Source organism: Lasiosphaeria miniovina (assembly GCF_030549165.1).
Source record: "Lasiosphaeria miniovina strain SMH2392-1A chromosome Unknown B0T26scaffold_1, whole genome shotgun sequence".
In the NCBI taxonomy this organism is placed as follows: Eukaryota; Fungi; Ascomycota; class Sordariomycetes; order Sordariales; family Lasiosphaeriaceae; genus Lasiosphaeria; species Lasiosphaeria miniovina.
In genome coordinates this window covers 2,188,876-2,203,476 of record NW_026848220.1, presented here as the reverse complement: position 1 = coordinate 2,203,476, position 14,601 = coordinate 2,188,876, and positions in this window count along the sequence as shown.

Sequence of the window (14,601 nt, the reverse complement as noted above, 5' to 3'; positions counted from 1 at the left end):
TAGCCTGTTACAGCGAGTGGAGGGAGATTGGACTGGCGTGACGATGCATGGCCTGGTTCGGTGGCGGACAACTCAGAGCGACCAAAGTCAGTCGTGGCGGTGGTGGTATATGGTTTTTGTTCTCGCGGCGTGCTCCCGGAGCGTAGAGGAGGAACAGCCTGAGTTCCGTCGACACCTGGTTGGACACCTCCCAGATATTAATGAGGATTACGGTGATAGGGGCAAGGATCTATTAAGGCACCAAAGCTTTATCGGGGCTATGTTAGGAAGAATATATTACGATGAGGGCCGGTGGGAGGAGGCCGAGAAGCTAGGGGTGCAGGTGATGGAGACTCGCAAGACCAAGCTCGGGGCCGATCACCCAGATACGCTGACAAGCATGGCTAACCTAGCGTCGACATTTTGGAACCAGGGCCGGTGGGAGGAGGTCGAGAAGCTAGATGTGCAGGTGATGGAGACTCACAAGGCCAAGCTCGGGGCCGATCACCCTTCTACGCTGACGAGCATGGCCAATCTAGCGTCGACATACAGGAACCAGGGCCGGTGGGAGGAGGCCGAGAAGCTAGAGGTGCAGGTGATGGAGACGAGTAAGACCAAGCTCGGGGCCGATCATCCAGATACGCTAACGAGCATGAACAACCTCGCTTTTACCTGGGAGAGCCAAGGTCGACGCGTAGATGCTTTAGTACTAATGAAGGGCTGTGCCCAGGCTCAGCGGCGAGTGCTTGGCGAAGAGCATCCAGACACGCTATCGTCTTTAGCCGCCGTCGCTAAGTGGAGTATCTAGAATGTACGTTGTTGTTTCGTTTATACCGTCAAATCGGAGGGTTCTTGACGCACGAAAAGTGTAGATAGCTTCAGTTCGTAGAGCGCTGGTGGGAGCCCCACTGATGGCGTTTGGCGCTAGCCGGACGCATCGGGTTAGACTCGCGCTAGCGCACGGGCCACGTTGGGCACGTAACACTGGCGGGTCTGGGGTTTCTTTTGGAAATGCCCCGCGCCCACCAAGCTTAAGTAGTTATCACCTTTCACAGAGATTACGTTAGGCGCACAGGTCGGCTCCCACTAACGTAATCTACCACCTAGCGAGCCACACCACCTTAGCGAGCCAAAAATTCTCCACCAAAACACGACCCGCACGCGTGCCTACCACCACAGCTGCAACGATGACCGAAGACAACCAATTGCTTAATACCCCAAAAAGGGTTCAATTAGCCGTCAAGGCTTACCAACAGAGCCAGTTCAAGTCGATGCGGCAGGCTGCAACAGTCTACAATGTACCCCACTAGACGTTGTCTGCGCGGCTGCGTGGTAGACGACCTCGGTACAACACACAAGTCAATAACCGAAAGCTATCGGTAGCCGAGGAGATTGCTCTAGTACAGTGGATCCTGTCAATAGACGAGCGTGGTATGTCCCCGACAATCGACTATACACGCCGTATAGCCAATTTGTTGCTAGCAAGCCGTGGTGGAAAGCCGGTAGGCCCGACCTGGGCCCAACGATTCATCGAACGCCACGATGCGATCAAGCCCCGGTATTCTCGCCGTTACGACTACCGACGTGCCTAGTGTGAAGACCCAGTACTTCTTGGGCAGTGGTTTGAGCGAGTCAGGAAGGCTATACAAAACTATGGCATTGTAGACGAGGATATCTGCAATTTCGATGAAACCGGGTTCCAACTTGGCGTAGCCCGTACAGCAAGAGTACTTACCCGGGCTGACCGCAAAGGTCGGCCAATGGTGGCCCAGCCAGGAAATCGGGAGTGGGCAACAGTCATCGAGGTTGTCAATTGTAAAGGATGGGCCTTACCACCTAAAATTATCCTGCCCGGCAAGGTTCATCAAGCTGAGTGGTACTCTTGCGGTGCGCCGAGCGATTGGTCAATTGGAGTTAGTAAGAAGGGTTAGACTGATGATGATCACTGCTTTGAGTGGTTAACCAAGATCTTTGATCCAAACACTCGACGGCGGGCTGTAGGCTAATACCGACTTCTGATATTTGATGGTCATGGTAGCCACGTCACCCCAGCCTTTGACTAATATTGTCGAGATAATAAGATTGTGGTCATGCAAATGCCACCACACTCCTCTCACCTATGCCAACCACTCGATGTTGGCTGTTTTTCACCACTCAAATCATTCTACGGCAGCTTAGTACAACAAAAACTCTTTGCTGGGGTCAACCATATTGATAAACTCGATTTTCTTACTTTGTATATACAAGTCGGACCACTAGGCCTCTCGGCTTGGAATATCCAAGCTAGATTTGCCGGGGCCGGCTTACAGCCCATTGATCCAAGCCGAGTATTACGGAGACTTCAAGTTTGAGTCACAGGCGCCACCACTGGCCCAGGCAACGGCACCGTGGCTGGTCCAGTCACGGGCGCCATCTCCAGCCCAGGCACAGCTGCCGCAGCCAGTTCGGCTACAGGCACCACTGCCGGGACCGCGGTCGACCCAGTCACAGGCGCCACCTCCGGTGCTGCCGCGGCCGGCTCGGTCACAGACGCCACTGCCGGCCCAGTCAACAACACCACTACACCTAGAACTAGTCCTACTGGAAGCCCACAACCTGCTAAGACTCCTTATAACCTAATTCAACTTACAGCCCATACTAGCCAATTACACTAGCTGTGAGGGCCTGGTCCTCCAGGCCTCCCAGACGCTCTGACTAATCAGACGCCAATGCCCCTGTCCAAGCTATTGAGGAAAGGTAGTGAATTTGTAATGGGATCCGAGCAACAAGCGGCCTTTGAGAAACTGAAGAAGCTGGCCACCGAGGCCCCAGTCCTCGCCTTCTTCGTCCCCGGCCGCCCGACGCGAGTGGAAACGGATTCTTCACGCAACGCCACTGGAGGCGTGATCATGCAACAACAGCCCGACGGAGTCTGGAGACCCGTGGGCTACTCGTCGAAGAACATGACTCCGGCCGAACGTGCGTATCCGATCCAGGATCAAGAGTTGCTCGCCGTGGTCAACTGTCTCAAGGATAACGAACCTTCTCTTCTCGGCCAGGAGTTCTTCGTGGTCACGGATCATAAAGCCTTGATCTACTGGTCTACTAAGCGGTTGCTGTCAACCCGTCAGGTCCGATGGTCCGATTTCCTAGGCCAGTTTGATATCACCTTCCAGTACCGCCCGGGACAAGAAAACGTGGTTGCCGACGCTCTATCACGTAAGACCGTCGACTCACCTACGGTTAAGGCACGAGAGGAGGAAGATCGAACGTTCCCTTTGATACCAGTGGAACGTATCCAACCAGTCCTAGCGCCTATCTCCCGAGCGGTAGTGAATCCAGATATGCCTCGCGGCGCTGACCTGGTAGACCTGATCCAAGAGGAAAACGAGAAGCAGAGTCTGGGCGTAGATAACGGTCGTCTCGTGGTACCGGAAGTCACGTCCGACGGAGCGGTATATCTACGGACGGCCCTAATCCGAGAAGCCCACGAGCCGCCTATCTTCGCACACCCAGGCCAAAACAAGACTATCGCGTTCCTCAAGAAAGACTTTTGGTGGAGTACCCTCCGACAGGATGTCAAGAGGTACATCAAGAACTGCCGAAGCTGCCAGAGAAACAAGACCCGTCATGACAAGACCCCGGGCCTCTTACACCCTCTGGAGGTGCCGAATGAAGTCTGGAGCCAGGTAGTCGTCGACGGAAAAGATATGCCGAAGGATCGTCACGGCTACGACTACGTTTGGGCCTTTATTTGCAAGTTCAGCAAGATAATGGCTACGCTCCCTGGACACAAGAACGATACCGCACCGGATCTGGCAGAGCGCTACTTCCACAAGGTATACCGTTTCTTTGGTATCCCGGCTGTCTGGATTAGCGATAATGCAGGACCGTTTATCTCGGAATTTCTGGAAACAATTAATAAGCTGACCGGGACCAAACACCGTCACGGCAGCTCTCGCCACCCACAGACGCAAGGCGCCGTGGAGATCACCAACGCGGATCTAGACCAACGAATGAGGCCTTACCTCACCAAGTACCAAGACACCTGGAGCGAGTACCTACCGGCACTCGACTTCGCCCATAATGTGTCCTGGCATTCGAGCATCGGCATGGCCCCGTTAAAAGTCGCGTTGGGAGCCACCCCACGGAACCCCCTCTCTATTGATATCCTAGACCTCAATACCTCGACCGACCCGCAAAAGAAAGCATTACAGCTCGTCACCCAGACCAAAGAGGTACAAGACCTGGCAAGGAAGAATGCCTTAGAAGCTCAAGCGGCCCAAGCCGCCCAAGCGAACAAGAAGCGACGTCCCGTCGACTTCACCATTGGAGACTTGGTATACGTGAGCAAGAAGGGTATGAGGACAGAGGCCCCGAGTACCAAGTTGGATTCACAGTGGGCAGGACCATGGAAGATCGTGGAGGAACGAGGACATAGCTTTGTGCTGGATACTCCGCCCTATGTCAAAGGCACGAACCTCTTCCATGCAGATCGGCTACGTAAGGCTGATGACAGTCCCCTACCCCAACAGACCAGCTTACCGGAACCACCTGAGGAGATCAACGGGGAGCCAGAGTGGGAAGTTGAGAGGATTAATGCCTCTCGACTGTTTGGCCAACGAGAGACCCTACAATACCAAGTTGCCTGGAAGGGGCACGACCCCGACGATACTTGGTATAAGGCAGAGAATCTCAAGAATGCAGCTATGGCGCTGGATAGTTTTCATCGAGAATACCCCGAAGCCGCAGGACCTCCAGTGAGGCTGCGTGATTGGATAAAGGCAGCAGCAGAAGACGAATATCCGGAGGACCACGAAGAGGATAACAAGGCAGAGCACAAAGGGTACAAGGCAAGGCAAAAGAGGAAGTATACTAGAAGGCACGCTTAAATCCGCTCTTCAAAGCCACGACCACCGTCACGGCAGTCGCGGCTTGGAGGGGGGTAGTGTGAGGGCCTGGTCCTCCAGGCCTCCCAGACGCTCTGACTAATCAGACGCCAGTTGGGTGGATCCACCCGACCAGCCAGAGCCCCACCTTGAGACGCCCTGGAAGAATCTCGCGAGGGGAGGCTTTTGAGCTTCTTTTCCCTTTTCCCTTTAGTTTAGAATCTTCGTCTATAGCGCCCAATAGAGGAGTTCCGCCCTCATTCTAAGCCGGCCGTGACACTAGCAACGACCACCAAAGCCAGATTCGCCAATTTCACAAGCTATTCGCCAACTGGTTAAAGGTTATGAGGTAGCCCTGAATAGTGCTGTCTTGTTAGCGGAGGAAAATCGAATCATGCGGGAAGAAAACCAAGGGAGGAAGCAGAGGAAGCAACACCGGCGATATATAGCCAAAGGAGGTACCCTTACTATCGCAGAGAGTCTAGCTAAGATTAGCCAGCTCGATGACCAAGCCAGCCAGGCCGGTCAAGATAGTACAGCTGGCTCGGGCAGTACAGGGGGTGCTAGGCCGGCCCGAGGTAGTAGTGTTGACCAAGGTGGTTGTGAGAGAAGGCAGGTACGCCAGATCAAGGTGGTCACAATGAAGGTAACAAGAAGTGCGAGCAATGACTGGTATTGGGGGAAGACTTCAACCTGGCCCTCGCAAAGGAAGGGGGCGAGGGCCACTTATTTATACATGCTCAGGAGCTCAGTCCTGCATGTGCTTGTGAAAGCTTGTGGGTTGTGGCGCCTTAACGTGGCTTAGTGGCTTGTGCTAGCGGCAGTGGCCTAGCCAGTTGGTGCTCTTCCTTTACAGTGGTGCAGAGGCTCCCACGCAAGCCCAAGGCGGCCAGACTGGCCAAAAACGCCGTCGAGCCCCTCCAAAGTGTAGTATTTGTGGTGCCCTAGATCACAACGCTCGGGTTTGTAAGAAGAAGTAGTTGTTAGTGGGGATATTTTATTGTAAGTTAGGGAGGCGGGGGAAGTGGGGAATTTTGGCTCGCCAAGGTGGTGTGGCTCGCTAGGTGGTAGATTACGTTATGTAACTAAGCGAATTGGCTCCCACTAGGCGCACAGGTCTGTGCGCTTACATAAGCCTGAAATTCGCTTACATAAATCTAAAAATGCATCTAACGCAGCATTTACCCCGCGCAAAGAAAGGAGCTCTCAACACCAACGTATCGCCAACACTGCAACGATCCAGCCATCCAGCCAGCCATTCAATCAATCCGTACAATATCTGAATAACGCTTCGGACATATCCGAGAGGTCCGTATATGGCCAATTTCACCGCAAGCCGTACACTGGCTTGGCCGCTTAGCCCGTGTTGCCTGTGTTGCCTCAACGACCTCGAATTCACTGGGCTCCCGTTTCGTACTTGACGCTGGAAGCTTACTAGTTGTAGCTTTTGGCTCTATACGATGGGGCTCTAAAAGCTGAAGTGGAGCCCTATTTCAGGCTTATGTAAGCGCACAGACCTGTGCGCCTAGTAGGAGCCGTGGAGGTAGCCGTGGAGGTGGTAAAGGTATGGCGATGTCGGGCCGGAGTTTAAAGCGGGAGACTTGGGAGCGAGCTCTTCGCTCCAGGTAGGTTAGGCGGTGCGGAACGCGCAGTGCGGTGGTTCGGCAGATGTGGCTTGACTATTTAGAAGGAAGCGCTCGTAATCGAGACGCGCAGCCGGAAGGCGCTCGAAGAAATATTTCTGCGGTCGGCAATCGTTGCCGAAACAGCCTGTTTTAAGCGCGCTTAATCGGTGCGACTATTGCTGCAAAATGGATTTGACAGATTGATGTTGAAAAAGGATGACAAGTTGTTGGCGGCCGAAGGTGCTCGGCAGGTCGAGGAAGCCAAAGCCATACTTGAAAATCTCAGCTGTCGGGGCACCCTTCCAATCCGGGTTTGTCACCAGCTGCTTCCTCTCCATTTTCCTTTTCAGCAACTCTTCCTCACCCTGAAATGCTTTCAAGCGGCCGCCACTCAGCTATCTCAGACCATCAAAGACCAAGCCTCGCAGATCCAAAGAGACTTGTCTGCCTGGTATTCGGGATGTCGGTATATGTCGGTGGACGGCGGGCGCGCTCAATCGAGGACGTAAAGCTTGTTGAGGGGTCTGGCATCTCGACATTACTGAAGAAGACGAAACTCTCGGTACGTAAACCTGAGTTCTATGTGGCCTGGCATCTTGCTTCTGCCCAGCCTATAGAAGTTGCATGGAAGTTTTCACGGCATGGTGGAGTAGCAGACCTGGAAAAAGTTTCAGAGATTTAGGGAGGAAGGTATAGTATTCTCTAATCGCCCTTAGCGGTTCTGCTCGGAACTCATATTGCATCTGCGGTACAAATATGCCTGCGGTCAATAACCTACGGTGGTGCAGCACGACGGCAGCGCGTGTTCTCTGCCGATCAGAGAAGAAGTAGCGACTCCTCCGTTTGTGAGCACGACCGTTTTTTTTTTAAAAAAGTTAAAAAAAAAAAAAGAAAACGGAATACACTAACAGGAGGGAAAGAGGGACCCGTTTTTGGATCCTAAGAACCCCTGGTTCCCGACCCCCTCTACCTCGTAGGGCAAGCTTCTAGGGATTAGATTGTAATAGGGATGCCGGTAGCTATTAGTATACCTCCCTCAACGAAACCCCTTTAGGGCGAGCCGTAAGATATTGAGGCCTCGGAAGTCTTAGAAAGGCCCTGCTAATAAATATGTCACAATATTGGGATTAGTGAGCAAGAAAGATCTAGAAGCTGCTATGTGATTCTTCGCCACCAGCTTTTGCCACTATTCATAACTATAAAAAAGAGACTTTTGGCCCTGCCAAAGGAAACAAAAGATTAGACCTTTTCAGACAATTCAAGCCTTACCTCCCTGCATCAAATGCTTCATTTCTGTTGCCCTGTGAATGCGCGCGACAGTTATGAGCCCGGCTCTTACTGATCTACCGCTTCCGCACAAGCAAAAGCTCTCTATTCAACACAACAGCTACCGCGCTATTCACAGCAACGCAAGCCTTCTTTCTAACGCTATTCTTTCAACCAACATCTCACGATGACCTCAACCGCCCCAGTCAAGCTCCTCTTGACGCGACCGTCCGAATGGCCCACCTGGCACGCCGCCCTCAAGAAAGTCGCCCGCGATCGAGACCTTGAGGAAGCAGTCAACCTTGACAACAAACAACCATGGCAATCCCTCGTCGAACCGGAGGAATACGATTTCGGGCGCTTCCTTGATCGCCTGAAGCCGATCGAATATTCTTCCGAAGGCACAGCAGTCGCCCGGACTCCCCAAGAAAGGTTGTCACTCGTAGCCGACGCCACCACGCAAGAGCTCCAGCTCTGGCGCGACGAAAAAGACAACCTATCCCGGCGCTATAAGAAATACTAGGCGCAGAAGGAAGCTATTACGGCACTGAAGGACTGGATCAGGACCACTGTCTCGGCAACCTACGTCAACCTGGCTGAACAAGATGGATTTACAATCCAAGACTTGGTCAAGGAGCTGTATACCCTGGTATCAATCTCCTCAACCGAAGAAGTCAGCCGGGCCCGCGAAGCCTACCGATACGTTCTTACCAAGCCAGGAAGATCTCTTGCACCCGAAAAATGGCTGATCCATTGGCACGAGTGCTACAATGAAGCAGTACGCCTAAAAATCGACGAAATCAGAGGCATCTTGGCCCTTAAGGACTTTGTCAAGGCCGCAGGAAAATATGAGCCTACTTGGGAGGAAACAGTGATGATGCAGATCGAAGAAGCAGAGCTTTCAGGCACAGCCAACAAGAGCATGCAACACTACGCCAACCTGTTCAGGCTGCGTGTTGAGGCCTGGCCTTCTAGAAAGAATAATGTGTTTTCAACCTTCAACGGCAAGTCGGAACCAAATCGACCCACATACACGTGCCCTTGCAGGTCCGACCCGGCATTCCACAAACCAGAGAAATGCTGGCTTCTTCAAGAAATCGTCACAGGAAGAAAGGGTCGCCAAACCTACTCGAAAAAGAGGATGGATTTTGCCCGCGAGGCCCTGAAGAAACCGCAATGGAAGGAGCTCGTCAAACAAATCAAAGAAGGAGCAATGGAGGAGCCTGGTACAGGAAAGGATTGGCCAACAAATACGATAGCCGCAGTGCTCTCTCCCGAACACTCGGTCAATTCGGTCAACGCAATCAACTCCGGTCCACACCTTCTCTCTCGCTCAATTATCTTCGATACAGGAGCTTCAGGTCATGTAGTCAACTCCAAAGACTTGTTGGTACAATGCTCTTTCCTCTTGCTTTGCAGTACTCGCACGAATCCCAAGAAGTGATGCAGGAGTCTTCGTGCTCCCGGCAACATTCACAGTCAAAGGCTGTAGCTCTCGCCCTTATCGCCCATCAAAGGATCCTCCGCGCCCACGAGAAGACTATGCGGAACTATGGCATCTCCGAGCAGGGCATCCACGCCCCGAAGTCCTCGAGAAGCTAGTCAACAACGCACGTAATGTAAGGATCAAGGCCAGTGAAGCCAAAGACTGCGAAGCCTGCCGCCTAGGCAAAGCACACGAAATTGTCTCCCGCCGAGCGTCGGAAAACCGCTCAAAACAGCCGTTCTGGAGAATATCTATCGATTTATTACACTTTCCAGAAGGCTACAACGGCCACAACAACCTCCTCGCCATTAAAGACGAGTACAGTGGCGGCATTTGGTCCTACACAATGGCCAAGAAAGACGACTCGGTCCAGATTATTATTGACTTTGAGGCGTGGATCAAAAGGCAATACGGCCTGGCCATTTGTAGGATCAGAATGGACAACGAGAGGTCCTGGGTAAATCTGGATCACCAAAGAGAATCCCGCCTTCAACTCTGGGCTAGAGAAGAAGGCATTGACCTCGAAAGAACCCCAGCCGATACACCGGAGCCAAACGGAGGCGCAGAGAGAGCCGGAGGAAGGATCAAAACAATGGCACGAACAATGCAAATCTCTGCGCGCCTCCCCGAGGACTTGTGGCCTGAGAGTGTAAGGACGGCATCATACCTACACAACAGGATCCCCTCTCCGCTCCACAACTGGAAGTCCCCCGACGAAGTCATCCACATCTGGATAAATGCTCATTACCGGTGGTTTGACCCTAAAAGGCTGGCCAGTGCAAAACAAGCACTTAAACCAGACTGGAATGGTATTTACGCATACGGCGCGAGGGCATACCCCTTAAAAAAGGATTACAAGCGCAACAGCTGCAACAGCCATTTCAGTATCAACTCTAGGGCACACATTGGATACCTGGTTGGATACATGGCTTCCAACATCTACAAGATCTGGGTGCCGGTACTCAACGAAGTCATCACCACAAGAGATGTCACCTTCGACGAACACAGGTTCTTTGATCCAGAGGAAGAAAAGCGAATTGGGCTCCCAATTGGAGAATACCGCCCGATTACAGAGATCCTCTCGCTCCCTGAACCACCACTGTTCAGTCAGGACGCTGACAGCGAAGAAGACGAAGTCGTGGAAGACTGCATTACAGTTGCTACCAACTACCCTCAAGAAGAAGACGCTCGTCAGAACTCGGGGGTGGAAAATGGCCACAAAGGAGCACTTGACAACGCTGCCAGGTGGCCAGGTAGACTTCTGACGCCGGAACAGACACCGGAACCGCCGCCTGCACCTAAGGTCGACCAACAGCAGGGCGTTCAACAGTTTGTTACCGAGCAAGACCTTCAAACAACAGCACAGAGCATAGACCATGATACCGGCAGTGCACAGCGCGGTGATCAAATGCCAGCTGATCAACAGGCTGTTCCTGAACACCGAGTATGACTTCGCGAACCCTACCAATTAACAGAAACGCCAACACAATCAGGGCCGTCAACCCAAAGCCACACTCTCCCGGCCGGAGCAGAGGCTCCCGCAGAGCCGAGAAGAAGTGGAAGGCAAAGACAACAGACTGAAAAAGGCCGTCAGTCACAGGCACAACAACGGAAGAGACGCGGCGAGATGGTAAATGCTATCAACTTCCCGGAAGACTTCAACTTCTACAATGAAGAAGAAGGACTGCACCACACATTCCACGCAGTCTTTACCGCAGCCGCCAAAAGCATGCCACACAGAGACGACCTCGTTAGAGTACCAAGGAACTACAAAGACCTTGAAAACCACCCAAAGGGACCCGAATTCAAGGCGGCCTGCAGAGAAGAAATACGAAATCTCCTACGCAAAGGAACATGGCGCGCAGTTCAACGAGAACAAACACACGGCCGAATTCTTCCTCTAAAGTGGATCTTTACCTACAAATTCGACCAAGAAGGGCAATTAATTAGATGCAAGGCCCGCATCTGCGTTCGAGGAGACCTACAGGAAGAGGGCATTAACGATACCTACGCCCACACACTGGCCGCAAAGTCCTTCCGAACCGCCATGGCTATAGCAGCACGATTCGACCTTGAGGTCCAGCAGTTTGACGTGGTCAATGCTTTTCTTAATAGCGACCTCAACAGCGATGTATTCTGCGAATTCCCGGATGGATTTAAGAAACTAGGACAGGCCCTCAAGCTCGACAAGGCTCTCTACGGACTCAGGGACTCTCCTCTCCTCTGGTACAAAGAGTTCGCCGGCTTCCTCGAGACCCTAGGACTCAACAGGTCATCAGAGGAGGCCTGTATCTTCTTCAATAACAAGGTTTTTCTGCTCTTCTACGTCGATGATATTCTTGTTATGTACAGGAAAGAAGACGAAGCAGAGGCACAACAAGTGATCAAGAAGATCAAAGACAAATACGAGGTTCGAGACGAAGGAAATTTACACTGGTTCCTTGGAATCAGAGTCTTCCGAGAAAGAGAGAATCGTCGAATCTTCCTATGCCAAGACTCTTACATTGAAAAGATTGCTACAAAGTTCGGTACCCTCGATAATGGAACTCGAACAAGCTTTCCCTCGATACCAATCCCAGTAGCTCAGCTTACCAAATATCGCGGCCAGGCATCACCACAGAGCATCAAGCAGTACCAAGAGAAGGTTGGCTCCATAATTTACCCGGCTGTAATCACACGACCAGATGTGGCCAGGGCAGCAACAGAGCTCTCCCGGCATTTGACCAACCCTTCGCCGGAACACCATAAGGCAGCCGACCAAGCCATAGCCTACCTTTACGCCACACGCTTCCTATCTGTGGCTTACGGAGACGAAGCCACCGAGGCCCTCGTCATCTGCATCGATGCTTCTTTTGCTGACGATGAAGAAACAAGAAGGTCATCACAAGGTTACCTTATGACCCTGTTTGGTGGACCGATTGCATGGAAAGCCAGTCGACAGGCCACAGTTACAATGTCAACAACCGAAGCCGAGCTCCTAGGCCTACAACGCACAGCCTCGGAAGCCATGGCGCTCGAACGGCTGTTCAAAGACATCTCGTTGGACCTGCAAGAACCGCTCAAGCTCTATTGCGACAACCTCCAGACGATACGACTGGTAGTCAATGAAGGAGAAAGAATCAACACTAGGCTCAGGCATGTGGATATATAGAACATGTGGATGAAGCAGGAATTCAAGAAAGGAAAATTCATCCTTCAATACCTACCTACCAGCGAGATGCCTGCCGACGGCCTGACCAAAAACCTCTCACGGCAAAAATTCGAGCACTTCAGGGCCATGTTGAACCTCCAAGACATTCAACATCTAGTTAAAAGGGACGAATAAGCCACTACAATACACAGGCCTTGTGGGCCTACAACACCACAAAACTATCACCACTTTCCTATGTAAGTCAGGGCAACAACCTACCACTTGTTGACCTGGGGGGTGTGTCACAATATTGGGATTAGTGAGCAAGAAAGATCTAGAAGCTGCTATGTGATTCTTCGCCACCAGCTTTTGCCACTATTCATAACTATAAAAAAGAGACTTTTGGTCCTGCCAAAGGAAACAAAAGATTAGACCTTTTCAGACAATTCAAGCCTTACCTCCCTGCATCAAATGCTTCATTTCTGTTGCCCTGTGAATGCGCGCGACAAAATATTTAGGGATTGGAGTGTAAGTTGGTGGGATTCGTATATTGATCTTCATGTCTAGGCTGATCTTCATGTCTAGGCTCTGGGATCCTTAGCTTGGACAGAAATATGTATATAGCAGAGTTTGAGCGGTCCCTCTGCTTTGGTCGCCGAGCTTAGGTAGTCTCCATGCCACAAGGTCTCAGCGTCCAAGGCGAGGAGTTAACTCCCTTGATGGACTGGTATCTCCCTCGGACCCATGGATGGATGGCACCTTGGAGCCACCGTATGCTGCTCGGATTACCCAGACGAAAGACGGCTGCCTAGCCGAAGGGAATGCGGGCAAGGCATGGAACTTTGGGGGCCAAGCGCGGAGGCTTGGGACAAGACGTCCATTGCTGCTTGTTTAACCACCTGCGTGTCTTCGGCATTTGCTTATTTGGCGACAGCCACATCGTGACAGGCGATGGAGAGACGATGCAAGAGGTGTCGTCTGAGTAGAACTGGGACAGCTTGCCCCGAGGTACAGACATTGGTGTTAGCCACGGATGAACCTAAACAAGAGACCTAGTAGGATTAAGGAAGGGGGACTAGAAGAGGTTTGTAAGGCAGTGGTGTATGTATTGTACGTGCAAACAGTACATACGTACAGTACTTGAGGCCGGGTTACTTATGCCCGGCGTTTGTGTAACGCATAAGAAACAGGGCTAACGCCTATTCGCTGCAGCGTCAGAACGCCTCACCTTGTTTTTGATTGCGGGGGCTCCATTCTTTCCACCGACACGACAGCCACCAACAACGCAACGCCGTGCGACAAACAACATAGAAACGTTACCCAAAGTTTGCCCTCTCCCAGCGTCTCCACCAACTATTCGAGACGACCTAGACGATGAGCTACAGTCGCACTCTCTAAATAAATGTAGACAGTTATGGCGGGCGGACCCACTCCTAGGTTGGTCCACGGATACGCCTCCCAGTTAATACCAGTAGTACTGTACCGTGACTTGGTCCAAGGTATTCCAGGGTAGCCTTCGGCAGCCAATCTCGAGGCTGCATCCCTTCCACCTTAGGCAGCAGAATTCTTTGCCTTACTATTCGACGACCTCTCTCGCGCTCCGCAGTCCGTCTCCGAACCGGTCAAGCATTCGGCATATGCTGCTGCTGCTGCGCGCGCGTGTCTGTGAATGAACTGATTTAGCCCTCGAGAGCGATAAGAGGGGGAGAGCAAAATGGGCTATACGGCTCTTTGTCTCTTGCCCGCCAGTCATATATATGTCGCCTCCCTCCCTCATCGGTGTGAATTCCATTCTAACAGTTTTGTAGGCCTCGTAGTCCAAGACCCAGACTGCCGAATATCTAGTAATGTCGTAACATCCAAAAACCCTTGCCAGTAAGGTATGTCAGGAAAGGGGGAGGGGAGAGAGAGGCTCGCGCCGTCTTGACTAGGCGGTTAATCGGTAACTTTGCGTGATATGCCTCCCAACAAGGCGTGTAGGCAAAGCTGCCGCTCCCGCGCCCCGGGAGGCACCATTGAGATCCCAGATGCGAAACCGTCCGAGCCCGCCGAGATATGCGGCCAAACTAGACTAGTAGAAGGTTAGCTGCCCATTGGATTGGGTCTGGATTTGGGTTTCGGACGGGCACTCACTCGTCCTTCATACTTAGCACCCAAGGTTGGCATGAGGCTTCGTTTGTTGCACGTAGCCATTGCCTTTGCCTTTGCCTTTATCATGTCTGGCCAACGTTGAAGCCGGACTGCTGC